This window comes from Pteropus vampyrus, unplaced genomic scaffold, assembly GCF_000151845.1.
Source record: "Pteropus vampyrus isolate Shadow unplaced genomic scaffold, Pvam_2.0 Scaffold404, whole genome shotgun sequence".
NCBI classification, from domain to species: domain Eukaryota; kingdom Metazoa; phylum Chordata; class Mammalia; order Chiroptera; family Pteropodidae; genus Pteropus; species Pteropus vampyrus.
The window spans coordinates 897,735-918,418 of record NW_011889185.1 but is presented as its reverse complement, the minus strand read 5'-3'; the positions used below and the strand labels follow the sequence as shown (position 1 = coordinate 918,418).

The 20,684-nt window shown below is 37.4% G+C and overlaps 1 long non-coding RNA gene across 2 annotated transcripts in view; it reads right to left on the bottom strand.

Moving 5' to 3' along the window:
- Positions 1-20,684, bottom strand: part of LOC105305903 — a 74,665-nt gene that overhangs the window by 29,880 nt on the left and 24,101 nt on the right. The window contains exons 2-4 of one of the 2 annotated variants that reach the window (XR_002777347.1): positions 19,132-19,332; positions 16,841-16,939; positions 12,030-12,197 (exon numbers count right to left, since the gene is read on the bottom strand). This is a non-coding gene — a long non-coding RNA (uncharacterized LOC105305903). Of the gene's footprint in view, positions 1-12,029; positions 12,198-16,840; positions 16,940-19,131; positions 19,333-20,684 lie in introns of those variants that run through there. The other variant, XR_897120.2, reaches the window with a different exon arrangement.

Below are 20,684 nucleotides of genomic sequence, written 5' to 3'. Positions count from 1 at the left end.
AGGCATATTTAAACACTTTTAAAGTCCCATTTTCATTTATTTACTTTTATAAAATTTATTTCACTATATGGATGATGCCTTGTTGGCAAGTCAAAAACCTTAGTCTCAATGACTTGATGGTGGTGCTATCACCCAACAAAATTTAGGGGCCTGCTAACCAAGCAAGCTCTTTGGGAGTAAGTGGATGTTTTTATAACACTCAATCCCTCCAGCAGTCATAGAAAAGCTGCTGTGCCTTTGGCCCTCCCAACCGAACAGGAAGCCCAGCACCTTATTGGACTCTGCATATTGGAGACAGTATGTGGCTCATTCAGGCATGCTACTTGATCTTTTACATGAGCTAACCTGCTAATTATCTTTTGAGTGGGGCTTATTCCAACAGACTGCATTTGAAGCTATCCAACAATCTATGGTGTGCTCTCTACCTTTAGGGTCCCACAATCTTAATGATCATGACAAATGATTTTGCTGATTAAACTCTGGTAAAAGAAGGCAGCCTCCACCTAAAAATGCCCTTTGGGGTTTTGGACTAATCACCTCTCTGACGTGGCTGCTAGAAACGACTCTTTTGAAAATCAGCTATTAACTCATTACTGGGTTCTTGTCAAAACTGAACACCTGACCCATGGAAGCCTTGCGACTGTCTAGCCTGATATCCCCATTTGGGGGTGGGTTAACTTGAACTCCATGACTCCATGACCCCAGGTATGAGTTCAGTAAGCTTCACTTGTCAAAAGGAAATGGTACATTCAAGAAAGCCGCTGAACTGGTCCAAGCAGTATCTCAACTTTATATGGAAAAGTGAGATATCCTTTTGGAGGAATAATTTATCCCTGACTCTGTTGTCTGAAGCAAAGCCACTGGTTCAATGGGACCTTTAATTCACTGAAGTTCCCCTAATGCCTGGCCCTGGTTCCCTGATGGTTCAAACTGAGACCCAATGGTGTCCACTGGAATGCTGCAGATATTTAATTTCACCACCAACTATGCAGAATCAAAAATGAACATGGCTTCACTTAGAGGGCAGAACTCAAGGCCATTCTCATAGCTCTGACCAATATTCCCTTTGATGAAATTTGTTATATTTTTACTGACTTCTTGGCTATTAACAATGGCCTAGTTGCTAGTTGCTTGGTCTGCCACTTGGAAAACTATAGATTAAAGACACTCCTCTTGGAGGCCATGTTCTGTGGAAACAAATCATGACTTCTGATCAAACCATCTGGGTCACTCATGTAAATGCCCATGGAAAGTTGAATTCTCTGATAACATCTGAAAATAAAGCTGCAAATCAAGCCTGAACTGTCCAGATTATCGACACTGCTGCCTAGATCAGACATGGCAATACATCCATCCTCACATACTGGGCACAAAATAAAGAACTTTATGTTTCTGATACAGACACTACCACTGCATGCCAGACTTGGCCCATTTGTTTCACAATAAGGGAGTCCACATTACATGGGGCATTGACTCTACATGCTCTTGGAAGATTGATCATATTGAACCTTTGACCCCTCTCAGGCTTATCAGTGGGGCTTCACTGCTGGTAACGTTTTTTCAGGTTACTGTCCTGCTGTTCCAGTCTGATCAGCTGAGTCCAAAAAATCACTGTAGCCCTTAAAACTAATCTGTGTCATGTGATCAGCTTCCTAGACCATTTGCAGGCTGACAATAATGTCCCTTTTGTGGCAAAAGCCACACACAATGGGCTGATTGTCAAAGTATTCAATAGTCTTTCCATTCTCCTACCATCCACAGGCATCTGGTATAGGGACTGACCAGCCTCCTCAAAAATTGACTTTAAAAGATTTCTAACTCCATTTCCATTTCCCTCACCTGCTCTTGGTCTACACACCTTAGTTAAGCAGTTTGGTCACTAAATGCAGTTGTCCCCAAAAAGAGATCATCCCTTCTCAGCTACTTCCTGGGTAATGATCAAGACAATGATCAGGTTATTAGAGACCAATTTTGAAAACTCAGGACTCTATTCTAACCATTTCTAGGCATGATGCTTCTTTCTTCCTCTAATGGCAACCCCAAGCCAGCCTGATTGATATATTCTCGGGGTGGCAGTTTAGTTCAAAAAGGGCCTAGAGGATTGAAACTTAATTCTGGCTAAGCCATCTGGATTCTCTTGTTAGACTGCCATGGTGTAGATCATAAGGATAATGACTACTTGGTTGAGTACACTACTCACTGGATCTCCCTATGATGACACATATGGGCCAATGTGGGAGACATAACTGATCTCCATAAGTTTTATAAAAATGCCCTGTCTCTCCTGCACCTGGACCTTCTGGACAAAAGGTCTGGGTATGAGTAATAGATTATTGGAAAAAGGTGAAGTTACAGCTGCTGAGATGTGCCACATCAATTTTGTGGAGGTGGAGGGAGAGCAACACCAGCATCTGGGGAGAGAGCATCTCAGATGCCAAGATGACCAAAGGAGGGAGCCTTCCTCATGAAGGAAAATGCTCTCGTGTGGCTCTCCAGAATTGTTTCGCTTGCATGCCTTACAATTTAACTGACTTCTGGGTCTACCATCATCTGTCAGACAGCTCTGACTGCAATTTGATCACCATTACCCTCAATCTTACTGAGAAATCTATCAGAAACAGCAGAGGAGGGTCCCAGCTGCTAAACTTTCACACAAAACACCCATCAGCACTTCCAGATGTCTTCCCCAACCTCATTCCCATAGCCATGACTCATTTCACAGGGTGGACAAATGCCATTCGGCTGGTAGTATGGAGAAATAAAACAGACTGGCTTTCCAAAAAATGAGGACTAGATTCAATTATTCAACATAGAATTGGGAATGTAAGGTATACCAGCTCTCTGGGAGGCCACGTTAGAGACACTTAATCCGTGTGCTCCAAGTGACGTAGGTCCTACTTAGGGGCCCCAACAATTGTTAAGCTTAGATTGACAAGTATCCTTGTGATGTCCCTTTGTTGGATAGAATAATAGTCCATCTTTTCACTGAGGGAGCTTTTTATGTCTCACACCCACTATGCTCCTTGTTTGCTGAGGACAATTAAAACCTCCATCAGCACAAAACATCAGCACAAGCTTACCACTTTTGTTTTGACTTTCTCTCTGTTCATCCCTCTCCTCTCTGATTTAATTATTGCACTTCAGCTATGACTTTTAAAGGATATTTGTTACATTTTATCTAGGATTCTCATGTGTTTGTAGTTGAAAAATTTTAAGATAACTAGGATAACTGGCATGTCATACATGAAACTAAGAAATGTCCTCTGTGGTTTACTTCTTTCCTTCATTCTATATAGCTCTTTACTTCTTAGTTTCTGTCAATTCAGTTTCTGCTTCTTCGGAACCCGAGTTTGTTCTGCTCTGAATGGTCTCAGCACTAATTCATGGCCTCTTTGCAGGTATGTGCTCATCTTCAGCTTCCTTTTCCATCTGTTTCATATTTCCTACAAAGAAGTAATATGATAGAGCCACTTTGGCATTTTGGGGCAGGCTGCATCAGAGGTTACTGGCTTGTCTACAGATTGGCTGCTCATTGGTCAGGTACCCATCCTGGCCCAGTCAACTATGACCATGAGCAGTGGTGAGGAAGAGGGGTGCACTGGGTCACATGGAACAAAATATGGGGCAGCTCTCTCAACAGGAGCTGAGTTAGGGTAAGTTCCCTTAGAAGGAACTATGGGTAGGGAAGCCATTTGATATATCTAGAGGTTGTAGAGTATAGAGCAAGTGATTAATATCAGCCTCTTTGGAACCTGTATGCCCTCTTACTAGAAGGGGAGGAAACAACAGTATAATAGGTTGGTGGGTGACTAGAAGGTGAAGAAGCAGAAATCATTGAGTCTGAACTATTCCAGGAGTCTTTAAACCTTTTTTGCTAGTGAATTCCTTAAAAGAAACTAAAACAAACAAATAAAAACTACTTACCTTTCCACACATCTGGAAGTTATCTAATACTTTTCATTATAAGTTTAAACAGTTGTAAATCATGTGCATTAGTAATGGTTAAAGACTATGTGCTGTAACAAAGAGATTCCCAATATTTAGTAGCTTAAAAAATAAGAAGTTTATTTCTTTCTTATATAATGGTTCCAAGTTTCAGACTGGACGGAAATTCTGCCATCTTCAACACATGGCTTCTAAGGTCACTCTAGTTACTACTCCAGCTAGCAGAGAGAAAGCAGAATCTCAGGGTTGGGAGAATTCCTCTGATCACTATCCTCTAGGGGGCCTGGCTTTGCTCTCTGGGAGTTCCTTCTTGGCCATTATTCTCTATAACCACATATGAAGAGGAAATATTCTTCTTAGAAGCTGTATAATTTTCACAACCTGGTTCTTGCTGTTGCAAGTTTTCCCAAACATTATTATCCTCTGTGTCATCGAGAGCATTGGTAATGCTCCATGAGTTCAACCTGCACTATTGTCTCTGAGATTTTCTGAGCCATTGACACCCATTTTGTGAGTTTTGCTGCTGGTACTTCTTGATCCTACCAGAAGGATTTGAATCTTAACTAATATCAAATTTATGCCTTGCTGTTTTGTGCCTTTTACAAATACAATAATTTTTCATTTCAATGGCAAATAATGGTATAATATTTTTAAAAACATTTTAAATGGCAACTGAACTTAACATATATATAGTATTCACAGTGCCTATAGCCTAACCAAAGTGTTGACAATATGAATTGCTATGGATAAATTTCTGTATGTTTCAACAATTACAAATACATCAGGACAGATGGCTGACAAACAAAGATTATAATTCACTATTAATTACAAGACCCTTAGTTGGTGCCCAGTTAGCTCAGTCAGTAGAGCATCACAGTCTTAATTACAAGACCCTCCTGATTTCTAGAATGTTAAAATGTAAATAAAACATATCTTAGAATTGTTGAATCGAAGAAATATCTGTACTCCACGTTCACTGAAGCATTATTTACAATAGCCATTGAAACAACCCAAGTGTCCATCAACAGATGAATGGATAAAAAAGATGTAGTATACAGTGGAATACAATTCAGCCATTAAAAAAAGGAAATTCTTTCATTTCTGACAACATGGATGGACCCTGAAGTCATTATGCTAACTGAAATAAGACAGAGAAAGACAAATACTGCATGGTTTCACTTATATGTGGAAGTTAAAAAAAACCAAGGTTTTAGGCCAAAAAAAAATCTAAATTCATAGAAAAAGAGATTAAACTTGTGGTTATCTGAGGCAGGTGGTCAAAAGGTACAAAATTCCACTTATAAGATAAGTAAGCACTGGGGACGTAATGTACAGAGTGGTGACTATAGTTATCACTGCCATAGGGTACATTTGAAAGTTGTTAAAGGGAATAAATCCTAAAAATTCTTATCATGTGGAAAACAAAATATTTTGTGTTATTTTTTAAGATCTATATGAGGTGATGGATGTTAAGTAAACTTACTGTAGTAATTACTTTGCAATATATATAAATCAAGTCATTATACCGTACACCTGAAACTTATAGAGTGCTGTATATCAATTGTATCTCAATAAAACTGAAAAAAAGAGTTGAAGAAATATGAAAGTAGATGTAAACTTAGCTTGTGTCTAGTCACTTTCACATGCCAGTTTATACAACCAAAGTAATTTTCTGGACACAATTCTTCAGCTTGCTTTACTCTTACTTCCTTATTGTCTCCATGCCTCCAATCTCCTAATGTCAGCTAACTTGTTAACATCTGAAACAATAGATTTGATGGATGAAGGGGTGATGACCATAATCTGATCCTTGACTCCATGCTGGGTCCATTGTTCATCTTAATGTTTGATATAGAGGTCTTAATGAGTCTTTAAATAATCTTTGAGTAAGAGACTTTTCTCTTGGGTCCAGAAGCAGTTGGATTTTCCAAACCTGTAAGGCTTTTGTGGCTTTTGATATAATGATTCTTTCTATTCCTTTCTACCTCTGCTTACAAACTAGCTGTTCCTTGCCTGAGCTCATCTTTTTCTCCTTGCTAAAGCAGCAAGGAGAAGCTACTACACATTAGCATTCTGTTTTTTGCTGTAGAGCTAGTGGCTTGGTAGGCAGATTGTCTGACTATCAAGTTAACATAGGTAACATCTGTACCAGTTGTCTTAGAGTCCCCAGCTTTCTAGCTTGCACTATTTATTTCTTAATCATATGTTGCCTAAGCATTAAGCAAATGCTGAATGAAAACTTTAGGGTTTTGTTAAAGCAGTGCTCCACTCTCATGGTGACAATTCCTGTATTAACTAAGGAAAGGCCTAACTGCTGGCCCCCTAAAATTTAGAGAATTAAAACACAAAGTTTATTTCTCTCATGCCACATTCTAAGCTGAGGGTTCTAGGTATCCACACAAATCTGCCATCTTTAATATGAGACTTTCAAGGTCACTGTAGGCTTTTCCATTCCAACTAGAGGGACAGAAGAAGGAAGGATCATCCAGAGCCAGGAATTGTCTCTTAAGCAATAGACTTGTACTCATTACTTTGCTCAAATTCCACCGATAACAGTTCAGTCTTATGATCACATTTAGTTTGGAGGGAAATTAGTTAGATATCCATATGTTGTGTACTGGTTTAATATGATTTTGAATCCACTTGTTTATGACTTAAGTGAAGTTGTTTTAATCCACTTGTTTATGTATGACAAAGAAGAAAAGTTGCTTTGATATAAGAATGAAGTAAGTCATGTCAGGATGTCATCATTCCACATCTGTTGTCGTTGATAAGCAGTCAGGAGACCAGCTGCTGAGGGGCCCTGCTGAGGTCTTACTGATAAGAACACATGGAGAAGCAAGTATGGCAAGGGGACATTTACAGTATAAATACTGACAGTTTGTGAGGACTATTTGAGAGTTTCAGTTTGGGCAAGATGAATCTTCGCAAACCTAAAAACTCTCTGAAGGCCCTTGAGACATTTGCTCCTACCAAGGTTAAGGCGACTCTTTGGTCGGTAGTAGTATTAAACTGTGCAGCAGTCTCTGGAGTGATAACCCTTGGAGTTGCTCAGCCTGTCCACTAACACTAGTGTCTTTGCTCCCTAGCAATGGCTCTAGCAAGAGGGGACTTTTACTTTTGTGCTGGCAGCTAGAAATCAGCTCCAGGTTGGTCATCATTTCTCCTGAGGGCCTCCTCATGTAAAAAGGTACACCTCATATTAAATTTGAACTTAATTCCTCTCATGTCCCCTTGCCTGGAATAATAATGTGATTAATCTGTCAGTTGTTTAAAGTATGTTATTTTTTATTTGGCTTATTAAGAGATATTATCCTGTATGCTATTGGTTTCTGAAATTATAATTCTCACAGTGAATCTGTGCTAAATAAATTGCTAGCAAAGACAGACTCAGTCTCTGAGTATAACTTTTGCTGCCTCCTCAAAACAAAACAATATATCTCAGTTATCATAACGGAGAGAATAGATTTTGGTGGAAAGCCAGCAATTTCTATCACAGGATATAATTTCTAACATATTAATTAAATTGACATTTTAAAATAAAACGTATGTCATTTTTTCAAATGTATCCAATGGACTCTAAATTCTTTAATGTTTTAGTGATAACCATTGTTCATTAAAAAAAAAAACTTGAATAAGTTCTTTAAGAGCTGGATATATTGTATTGTTTCTTTCTCTCTTAGATGTCATAATTCTATTTCAGTACTCTCCAAAAACGCTATACTAATGTAATACATTTTTAAGTTTGAAAAATCTTTTATTAATCATCCTATCACACTTCCCTGAAATAAAAATATATGCATATACATACATACATATATATATATATATATATACCTCAATAAAGCTGGAAAAATGTGTATATATGTATACACATATATTTAAAATTCAATGTTTAGTTGTTTATGACCAAAAGGCTCTAGGAATTGGTGTTCTTCTAGATTAAATTATCATTATAATAGATAGTACCCAACTGATCAAAACAACAGAAATTTATTACAGTCTTTAAGAACTATTAAACCTTTATTTAAAACACATCACTTATTAAGTTGTATGGACTATTTTTTTAATAGTCCATGTATCCATGGATGACTAGTACTCATTGCTAAATTGAGAGAGTTCAACAGCAATTATATTCCTATTTTTCATTTTTATAGATGCAAACATTGAAAAAATGTATTCGTATAAGTAAGTAATAATGGAAGAGTTTTGTTATTGTAACATTACTCAATTCTTTAAACTTGTCTCAAGGAGTGCAGGGAACAGGAGACTATGCTCAGGGTATACCCAAGGTAGAATGTTTAATAGGAAACTCTTCTCCTATAATGCTGGGGCCTTACAGGCAGGACAATGATGTTGCCCAACTATAGGGGGCACTTCCATTCATGCTGTAATCTACAGCATGTTCGCTGAAAATGTGCATGGTGCCTTCTGGAGTTAAACAATATGGAGGCCCCACCCAAAGCATTTATATCTTTAATGTAAAGGTGAACCAGAAGTTACCTTTACCTCAAGGAATATTGAAGAAAATAGAATGTTTTGATATTTCTATGGAAAAAATAGAAAACTTTATTAGAACTATTAAAGATCTAAATGAATTGAGAAATATACACCATGCTCCTGGAATAGAAGACTAATATTATAAAGATGTCATTTCTCACCCAAATGATCTATAGATTTGATGCAATCCCAATCAAAATTCCAAGAGACATTTTTTTGTGGAATCTGAGAAGCTTGTCTAAAAATTTACATGAAAATGCAAATGGACAAAAGAATATCTAAATTAGTTCTGAATAAACAAGGCAAGAATAACTGCCTTACCAGATAAAAAGTCAATATAAAGGTACAGTAGTTAATGCAATATGGTATTATACTGCAAAAAGACCAATGGAAATGAATAGAAAGCCCAGAAATAGTTCTACATAATCATGGACATAATATATAGAAGAGGTGGTATTCCAGATCAGTGAGAAAGGATGCACTTTTCAATAAATGGTCTGAGGCAATTGGATATCTCTGTGTAAAAAGAAAAAAAAAGAAAATTGGAATCCTATCTTATACCACACACAAAGATTAATTCCAGGTAGAGAAAAGACACTACCAAAAAAATTTATGCATCTTTTTTTTTTCTCTCATGACAAGCCAGAGTAGGAAACTTTTAGTTAGGGGAAACATTCAGATAGCTTCTCTTCATTTATTTCAAAGATGGTGTGTGCCAAAGACAAAGAGGATTGTGTTGGTCACATGCTCCTTTAATCCCTTCCATGATCTCTTTGGGCTCTATAGCCCGCAGTTAAGGCTGAGACATCAGGCAGGGACAGGGAAACCATACTTAGTTTTATTTTCCCTGTCCCAGCCTTAGCAAGAGAGAGTTGGTTCCACAAAGCCATGTCCATCCAAGCAGTGTCAAGGAAGGTACTAACAGTTATCTGGAGACATCTGGACTAGATAATTCTGGTCAATAAATCTGTGTGGAATCAGATCTGGTTTTCTCTGCAGCCCAGATTCACTCAATAAATGACAATCTTCTCAATCTCAGAGATGGGAGAAAGGAGACAAAGGAAAAGACCACTATGGTCCAAATTCCTAAACAGTTTGAACGTATACTCAGTATGTTGGAGTTCTTGTACCTGCTATGTTCTCACCTGTCATTTTTCTTTCTGCCTGTTAATTGAAGCGATGAACTTTTGAGGAAAGATATGATGACTCACTTAGACTCCCAGGCTGTCATGTGAGGGGTGCATTAATGACTGTTGTTTCGACTAGGGAATTCTGCCTTTGAACCTGGATCTGCTATCCCAAGGGAGTCAGGGCTGACAGCAGCTAGTAACCTCCTTCCTCAGACTCAGAGGTGGGACTGCTATAAAGTTCTGAGATGGAGATTAACTCTTCTCTTGCAGACTTCTTCCGCTGCAGTGTTGCAGTGAAATCAGCACTGGCTCAATCATCTATCCTAGATGTTGTTTATGGATGTTCAGCTCCACACTCACCTTCTCTGTTACCACCAAGGCTGGAAACCTACAAACCACATTTTCCAGACTCTCTTGCCAGGTGGGTTCTGGTTGGGTTCTGACAACAGGAGGCAGTCATGTCATATCAGAGGGCAGTAAGAAGGTAGAAGCCATTGTGTTTGTGAAGTAGCCATGGCAGCAGTGGTCCAGGTAATAGCAACAGTAAATATGAACTTGTGAGTTTCAGTCCCTGGGTGGTAGCAGCTTCTTGAAATCTGGCCAATACCCTCTCTACTAGGAATAGCAGCAGTTTCCCTGTCTCTGAGTCACACCAACCCCTTTTACTTCTTTAAATATTCCAACATCTTTGTAACCAATTCCCTTCATTAAAGCCTTCTTTGCTTGAAATAGCTAGAGTAGTGTATATGTTCTTGACAAGAAACTGACCGACACACTAGACTTGGGATGCTCTTTTATCCTCTCTAACACTTCATTTGAAAAATGTGAATTGAACTAAATGAATGTTAATTGAGCACTTATTTAATTCAGAGCAGAGTACTGCCTAGGATATAAAGATGCATGAGACTTGACCTCTGACAGTCTAGAAGAGGTGATTAGAAATGTCCACAGATGATAACTAATGCAAGTCAGAGAAAGATAAATGCCATAAGGGCATATTTCTGAAACTACCAGATCTTTTCTAAAGGGTCATAGGATACATTAACAAAAATAATAATGGAAAAGTGCTAAGTGCCAAATATATATAAATTTCATTTGCTGAGAAAGAGCCTGGAGAGAAAAAAAGAAATGAAATTCAGATAGATCTCAGAAAGAGTGGAAAGATACTGAATTCAGCAGTGTGTACCACAGGGTTAACTTTGGACATGTGGATTAAAGCCCAAGGAAGCTCTGTTTCTTAGAGACCTGGGGTCCCTTCCACCCCATGCTGCTCCCTGACCTGGAGGGTAGTATTAGCTGTTCACAAATCTATAAGCTACACTGAGCTATCCTCTGGTGTGGCTGGTGGGGAACTGTGGAAGAAGGGGGGCAGGGCCTCTCAGAGTGTTCTGGGATGAAGAAAGAATGGAGTCTCTGTACTCTAGTCATGTTGTGACCCAGCTCTCTGAAACAAGTGATTTTTGTTTTCAGTCCAGTGATCTGTTATTTAAGGATAAGAGGAAGAAGAAAATGGACAAAGTAGGAAGATTTTTTTGGCCTCTGTGGATGTTACCAAGAAATTGAAGTGATTTAGTACAGAGCTGAGTCAAAGGGGATGGTAGGAGGCTGTAAGAATGTCAATGGGCTCTTCTTCCTAAGGCCTAGAAGGCTGCACTCGAAGTGAGGCATTGACCTTCCCCAGGCCACCTGAGGATCATCCAGGAAATCCCAGCCTTAGTGAAGTGGGCATTTCCCCTCCATCCCATAACCTTTTCCATTCACCATCTGATATCTGAAGTGTCCCCAAGGAGGGTGTTTTTATCTTGAGTTTTAGGATGTTCACCCCAGTTCCAGTGTTAACATGACTGTTTCTAGCCCTTTCCTCTCTAGTGCAAATGAAGAGTTTACAAAGGCAGACTCCATTGGGATAAAAAAAAAAAAGACCAAGGCACGTAAAAATGTGGACCAATCCTCTCCTGGGGAGAAGTCCACATTTTCCTTGGGAAAGTTTGGAGAAGGGGAAGCTGGCAATCAAAGCCATCTCTACATTTTGGTCAGGACTGGCTCTGGCAACTGGGTGTGGTGGAATGATCCATGGACCAAAAGTGCCAGAGAGTTAATGTCCCTAGGAGTGGTCCCAGTCAATGCAGGATGGGAATTTGATTATAAATACTGCACGTGCAGCATCCACCTGTGCCATTCTCCATTGCCCTGTAAGACATGGGGGCTGCCTGCTGTGCCATGAGTGACACATTCCTTTGCCTCTAACTCCAAGAGTCTGTGGCAGGCTAATTTGTTAGCTTGCAAGTAGGCCCTTCACAGTTCTTGATATTTATATCATATAATATTATACGTGTATTTAATCTCTATGCACATATATCTTTTCTGACATTTCTTCAATAAACATTTATTATTTTTAATATTTTAAATGAATGAATGACACTGTATAGTTCTTGACAACAACATACCCTTTGCTGGTTTCCTTCCCTTCCTGTCTCATCTCCCCATTCACCCACTGGTGTTTTCTAGATTCACCTCCTAAATAAACAACTGGCACTCAAATTCTTGACTCAGGGTCCTCTTCTTAGACAACATAACATAAGACATTATGTTCCATAGATGTTTGTTCAACCACACTCCAATCTGAAAGAGAGATTAATGCAAGTTTCTACTAGATTTGGTGGACTGAGGGAGAGATTGGGGAGGTAGAGAAAGGGAAAGCCGGAGGCTTTTTATGTATTTTCTGCTTGCTGGGAAAGGGGTACTCTGCATAAGCCTCAACACTGCCTTTCTTACCTTCTACCACCTTTGGATGCCCTTTCCTTTTCTTTCCATTGATTTAATTCCCAAATAACATATTCAGTTAATGACTGTGAAATGGTTTATACTCCATGGATAATGGAGTGCAGTGATGATGTAAGATGTGGTACATTTTTCTGAACAATGAATTATAGTATTAAACATTCATCAAATACTGAATAGGAAATACTAAAAACTATTTAGTTTAAAAAAGCATTCTGGTAATAAGTGCAAATAAATAAAAGGCAGGGTCAAATGAAAATGCAAAATAGCAACTAGACAAATAACTATAAAGGATGGATAAGCCAGTGGGGGCCTTAAAGACAGAGAACATGGAACTTGATTCAAAATGTTTTTCTCTCATATGTATAATAAAACACATTATTTATATTCAAGCATTCTGCAAAATATGAGGAAAGCAAATCAAATTTTAAATAACGATGCTTTTAAAAGGTGGTTGGGCAAAACAGGCAGTTGGACCTTTTAAAAAATACAAATTAAAATTAAAATCAACTACTGTTGGGATGACCTTTAAATTTTAAAGATCTTTTCTCTCCTACCTAGAAAGCCCTCTTTTTCTTCCTCAACCCTCTGCCTATTCAAACCTTTCACAGCTTTCAAAGAACCAGCTTAAGTGCCCCCCTCCTCCAGAGACACCTCATAGCGTTTATTATCTTTACTACTCATTTTGGCACTTAATGATAATAGCTACCATTTAGTGAGCATTTATTATGTGCCAAGTCCTGAACTAAATCTTTAGGGACAATTATCTCATTAAATACAATTCTTAAGGTAGCTATTATCATTATCCCTATTTACATAGAAGAAAATGGAGGCTTTGAGTAACTTGTTCAAGATTACAAAGTGATTTGCAGAGTAACGATTCAAACCTGGGTCTTTTTCATTCAGAGACTCACTACAGTCATGCATTACTTAATGATGGGGATACATTCTGAGAGATGCATCATTAGGTGATTTCTTCATTGTGCAAACATCATAGAGTGAGTGCACTTACAGAAACCTGGATTGTATAGCCGATTACACACCTAGGCTGTATGGTATAGCTTATTGCTCCTAGGCTACAAACCTGTACAGCACATTACTGTAGTGAATACTGTAGACAACTGTAACACGATAGTAAGTATTTGTGTATCTAAACATATCTAGACAACACGAGATCAAATCAAGCACAAGAGAAAATGATGCAATCAAGAAATGTGGTAAACATGAAATGTATGAGGCTGCTGCTGGTATAACACAAGTTTTACAGCAAAACTTTTTTTAAGTAAGTATAAAGCGTACATTCTAAAATAATAATAAAAAGTATAGGATAGTAAGTACACAAACCAGTAACATAGTCACTTACTATTATTATTAAGTATTATGTACTGTACATAATTGTATGTGCTATATTTTTATATAACTGGTAGCCCAGTAGATTTGTTTATACCATCATCACCACAAACACATGAGTAATGTGCTACCTTACAACATTATGACAGCTGTGATGTCACTACACGATAGGACTTTTTTCAACTCCATTATAATCTTAGAGACCACCATCATATATTTGATCTATCATTGACCGAAACATCATAATGTGGCACATGACTGTATAATGTTTTTAAATATGCATGCACATGCACACACACACACACTCACACTCCTGGCAGCTGGGTCAACAGATCCTTCATTGAAGAGGGATCTAGACAGCACACCACAGTGTCCTCTACACATTACAAAATCCATCTGGTTACTATTGCTCTCTCAATAAGCACAAGCATTATATGATTTTTAGAAACATTTACTATTACTTGTTTTATTGCTTTTCTTAAGCCGATAATCTTACCCCCAAAGGCTACTGATTACCTTCATTTTTAATGTAATAAAATGATGAAATTTAAAATATTTATTTTGCTAAATGAAAATCCATCCATAATAGCTCTTACAGTGCATGTTCTAAGATAGCCTAATCAGAGACTGGGTGTTAAGAGGCCCCCACTCCAGGATTGATTTCTATCAGCTGATTTATTGAGAGTCAAAGTAGCCATGGGAAAAGACTTTGAACAATGTCAGTGATTAGCATCAGATGTATACCAAGATACTTGGGGGAGAAGTGCCAGAGACAAACATTAAGAAGTAATTGTGGGTTCCCTTTGAAGGTATCCACCTCAAAGGAAGAAAAGGGTTGGTATATTTGGAGAGGGTAGTTGTTTCACGTACAGTATAATGGCTGTTACTTGGGGTCCTCCATGCTCAGGTATACTGGCTGCTCTACTGTGGAGAGAAAGGATGTTCAGAAATAAAGCCAAAAGGGCTGGCCACATTGGGGACTGAGGGACCACTGATATGAGTTTCCTATTAAAGCCCCTGACACAGAGATCACCCTATATTCCTTTCAGTGATGCCATCCATATCTTTGCAAAGCTGGAGTTTTGGTAGTTGCTGTGAGAAAAGTTAAGTACCACATGAGAATGAATGTGGAAGAGGAAATGACTGTGGCGGTGTCCAGTCAGATTCCAAGGTTTGAGAAACCGCAATGTGCAACAGGTACTCTCATCCCATTAGTAGGTAACTGTGGTTTTATAAATAGAAAATTAGAATATTGTTTTTTCCAATTAAATGTATCATTTTTTTAAATGGCTAGTAAACTGTTAGGATATAAGTACCTACCAATTTATTTGGATTTGAATACTTAATAAATGGAACTGTTAGGTATTTATTTTGGCCTAACAGCATCGTGAAAAAATTACTGAGATGTTAAGGGTTCTGTAAAATCTGTAAACCAAGAAAATGTGGGAAGTTCAAGCAGTTCTTGGTCCCCAGCTGGTAGTGTTAACTGATGCAAGGAAGTGGACAAATGGGAGAGAGGAGGTCTGATGAGAGTATGTGTGGTCTACGATTGACTCTTTTCAGGGAATTTCTGGGCCATCCTTTCTAGGATCCAGTGAGACAGAGGGGGGTAACTATGTGAGGTGATGGATATGTTAATTAGCTTAATTATGGAAATTATTTCACAATGTATACGTCTATCAAAACATCAAGTCATATGCCCTAAATATGTGCAATTTTAATTTGTCGATTATACCTCAATAAATATGAAGAAAAATTTTCCTGTATAATATGAAAAGAAACTCCCTTTGAAATTTCAAAAATTATTTTATTAAAAATTAAATTGCTTTTGAAATTTTTTTCTTGAATGTTGCATTTACATTTATTTGAAAACAGCACTATGTTAAGACTGGGTCATAGTACAGCTAAGTTTCATGTGGATTATACATACAACCATTATTTATTTTAAAATAATTTATGAGAGCACCTACTTTGCTCAGTTCTAGAGAGAGTTGGCAGTATTGCATAGTTGTTAATAGCTTGTGTCACACAGATACTCTGAGAATTAAGGAAATCATTTTATAAATCTATGCTTTATGCCAACACTCATTCAGATGATAGATTCAACTACCAGGAATCTAGTTATTTTATCTATTTAAAGTACTTTGTGGTTCCTTCCTCTTCATTCATCTTTTCTCTCCCCTTCTCAAATAAAATCTGAAAATAGGTGTAAGTGCAAATAAGGTTGAGAATCTAGGTAAAAGTTTTTACTATAAATATAAATTTTGGGTTTAAAATCTATGTTAAATGATACAAATCACATTTTAGATTATATGTGGAAAATATGTATTACTCTGCTGATGAGAGCATGTTCACTACAGCTTTTTGGTATTTCTGTGATTACTGATTTTGACATTACCAGATGTCATGTACTTTGATCATCTTATACAAATGTAAACCATTATTGGAATTATTACCTACCTACTAAAATTCTTATATTTTTATATTCTTGTCTAAGTCATCCTTACACAGTCCATCTGAAATAACCATTTTCAATGGTATTTCTTTTCTGTTTAAAATATCTGTGGATAACACTTCAATAGCAATGAGCATACCTAGTGCCCAGACTTTGTAGAAATCACATTCCACTAAAAAGAACCAGTGCTCCTTGGAGAAGTGGATGATTCTAAGCTGAAGTAGGGAGAGTAAAAGCATGGCTTGGAATATCTTCTGCCAGAAAATTTTTGAGAAGTACTCAAAAACCGATGGGGTCATGTAAAAGGAAGACAGAAGTCAGCTTGAACGGGCTCCCACTTGCTAAATATGGGACAAATTGAGTATCAAAATAAATAATGACTGGAATAGATTATAAGACTGAATAAAAAAGAATTCAAACCAACACTACTTTTTTAAAAAATTAAGGAGGGGAGGAGCAGCAGGGAAAGTTGTTTGCGGAAGAATGACAGTTCATAAATATAAGATTGTTAGAATTAGAAAACCAACATTTTGCAATCACAATTGTAATAATTGATTCAGGCAATAATCATCAATAGAAGTAAAATCACTGAGTGAAAGATGGTTAGAGAAGAATATATTTACACAGTCTCAAAGTACCACTAGTTACAACTACTAATTACCACGAAAAATAAAGGTACCTTTATAAATGGAGAGGTCTGGTGGATACCATTTGAACCAAATGATCAAACTTAACATCACTAAATGCACTGAGGACACAAATCGCACATGAAGTATTCCTGTCAAAAAAACAAACAAAAAAGGTTCTAATCAAAAGGAAATAATAAGACAAAAATTTCAGGAGCATTATGCAAAATAGCTAACCTGGACTCTTCAAAAATGTCAATGTCATGAAAGATAAAGTTCAGAGATTTTCTTTAAAAGAAAGTAAAGAGACATGACAATTAAATGCAATATGTGATCTTTAATTGAAACTTTGCTTTTTAAAAAACAGTATAAAGGATACTACTGTTATTGGCACACTTGAAGAAATATGAATATGGAATGTACATGAGTTAATAGCATCATACCATTGTTAAATTTCCTGAGTGTGATAATTTTCCTGTGTTAAATATAGTTATATAGAAAAACTATTTTTTCTCCTTAAGAAAAATATGCTTGAAGTTTATATGAGTGAAATATCAAGGTGTCTGAAACCTACATTTAAATCTCTTGGATCTTTCATAGAAGGGTGTATGCACACACAAACACACCTTTACACAAAAACACATTTAAATAGAGAGAAAACTAATTTGGAAAAATGTTAACAACTGGTGAATGTAGGTAAAGGATATGTGGGTGTTCAATGTACAATTTTTACAACTTTTCTGTAAGATTAAAAATTATCAAAATAAAAAAGTTGAAAAAAGAAAATAACATGTAAAAAATAAAATAAAACATATGCTGAGCCGTAGATAAAATGCTGGAGGCAAAGTTGTGATGGGCAAAGTTAGGAGTATAGTAAGTACAAAAAGTCTAAATTTATGACTTCTCATAGCTCTATTCCTATGAGTCCACCCTGCTATCTCTGAATATTCTACCCAATGCCACAAATTCTTCAAATTAGGGACCAAATACACTTCTATAATGTTAGGATGATAAGCTCTTGACCTTGCATCATAAGAAAAAGATGAATGAAATATTCAACACTCCATAGCTTAAACTGCTTCATGTCTTCTTTCCTACAGAAATCATTTCCAGGCCCTTCTTGTTTGAAGGGCTGACTGAATTTTGTTTTCCTTGGCTGTAGGTTTGTCATAAGGACAACATAGAGTTCCCACAGTTTATAAGGAGAGCTAGATGCCAGCAATTCCAGTCATTTTGAAATGCATTTTTGAAAGTCAGAGAAAATGTCTTATCTGGTTTGCAAGCCTTCTTTCCTCCAATATTTATGTAAACCTTTTCTGGGCATATTCTACATCTGACTCCTCTCTCTTCTCTCAAGGTTTTCCCTGTCCTGGTGATCTAACAGAATATTGATTCTTTATGTGTGTCATCCATGTGCATGAGTGTATCTTCCTTCCTCCTTCCTTTGCTGATTATTTATTTATCCATGATAGTTACTTATTTATGTAGGTCACTTTATTTTAAATGATAATTTTACAAATTGTTTAAGCGGATGAACATTCGTACTCTAAAGGGCAAGAGATGAACAACAGATAGAAAATGTACTATATAGAGAGCTAGATTAGAAAAAAAAGTTGAACACAGGCCTGGAATCTCTTCTTGTACCCCACATCATCTACCTTTTTTCATTTTAGGAACTGGCCTGATCTCCTGTTTTAAATGGCCCTTTACTACTTTAAATACCCTTGTGGTTGTTTTAGACTCTACTACCTTGAAAGTGAAGCAAGGTTTGCTTGCTGTTTTTAAGCAGGAACCACAATGGGTATAGAACATGGCTAGCCTGGCCAAAATGGATACTGGAATCTGAGAGATATGAATCCAGACGAATCCAAGCCCCTGATTGGTCCAAGTCAATTTTTACTGAGCATCTACTATATGTCAGGCACAATGTTTGAAAGTGTAGGAAAAGACTGACTGAGACACAGTCCTAACTTAATGATCTAAAACAGTGGTTCCCAACCTTTTTGGCACCAGGGAGCAGTGCTCCTATGAGAATCTAATGCCTAATGATCAGAGGTGGTCCTAGCACCGGGCAGTGGCTGCAAATATGGATGAAGCTTTACTTGCTCACCTGCCGCTCACCTCCTGTTGTGTGGCCCAGTTCCTAACAGGCCACGGACTGGTACTGGTCCATGGCCCAGGGGTTGGGAACCTCTGATCTAAAATATTCTATGTCAGATTCACACTGGTCTCATCTGAAGAAGGGTATTGAGGAGAAGATGGTGCCCACCACATGGATGTGAGTGCATTATTTATGAATTGTGTTCATCTGCTAGTAACAGACACTCAATAAAGGATGACTTACATAAACTGTGAGGTTATTTTTCTCTTTTGCAGGCAGAGGTAGGGAATCCAGTGGTGGCCTGACAAGCCCATGGAGTCATCCAAGTCCCAGGTTTCTTCTATCTTGCTGCTTTGCCCTTCTTAGCATACAACTTCCACCCTAAAGTTTGCCTCATGGTTGCAAGATGGCCACTGTAACCAGCCATTGTGTCTGCATTCTAGGCTGGAGGAAAGAGGGAGAAAAGAGAAGGAGCAGAAGGGTACTTTCTAGGTTAGACAGCCTGCTTTTAAAAGAGCTTCCCCCAAATCCCCACCTAAAACTTCTGTTTACATCTAATTATACAGAAGTTAGTCATTTGGTCACCCATATCTGTAAGGGAAGATCTCAACAACAGCAGCAACAAAAATCAGAGTTCTGTGAACACTTACTCATTTGTTAAGGACAAGTCCAGACAGTTATTATATTGGCTTGTCTTTTCGGTTGGGTCCTGGTACTTTTTAAGTTAACTTTATTGGTTTCTTTCTATCATCCAATTATTTAAAACAATCATCATCTTTCACCTAAAATTCATAGTTGTTAAAATTTTGACCAAGGAAGAGGGATAGTCCAGAAGATATATTGAACAATAAAAGGAGGTGAATTAATGCTAAGGCAAGGAAAAGGAAATTTCATCTAACAGGACTTTAATTTTGTGTCTGGTCACTTCTGCTGCCACTACTCAAGGATATAACAGGATGTCTCCTCTTTATGCTATTAGGGACACAACCTTTTGTTAGCTTAATCTTTAGCATTTGCTTGAAGTAATGAATCATGGTAATAGGAATTAAAAAACCTTAAAAGCAGGGTTGAGGCTTCCCTGAAAAAGAAGAAATTCTGCCTGTGCACAACAACTTTGGCCTGTGCCCATGAAGTTCCATGCTGTTTGTGATCTTACCTTCCTTACTTAATGTCCTATATCAGCATATTTATCATCAGAAACAATATAAGCAAGAACAATGGAATAACATCTTTAAAGTACTGAAAGAAAAAAAAAGACAACCTAAAATTCTATATCCAGAAAAAACATTCAAAAAACAAAGGTAAAACAATACTTTTTCAGACTTATAAAAGGTAAAAGAACTCATCACCAGCAGACTATCATTCTAATAAATATTAAAGGAAATCTTTTAAGCAGAAGGAAAATGTTACCAAAAGGAAATATGGATCTACACAAAAGAAGGAAGAGCACTGGAAATAGTAACTACATGGATAACTATCCAACATTTTTCCTTATTATTTAAATGTCTTTAAAAGCCATCTGACTGTGTGAACAGAAATAATGTAGCATCTATCGTAGGACATTTCGGTTGCTTCCACGTCCTGGTCATTGAATAGTGCTGCTCTGAACATCGGTGTGCAAATATCTTTTCGGATATGGGTTTTCAAGTCTTTGATGTAAATATCCAGTAGAGGGATTGCTGGATCATATGGTAGACCAATTCTTAGTTTTTTAAGGAACCTGCATACTGTTTTCCATAGTGGGTGTACCAATTTGCAGTCCCACCAGAAGTGTATGAGGGTTCCTTTTACATTTT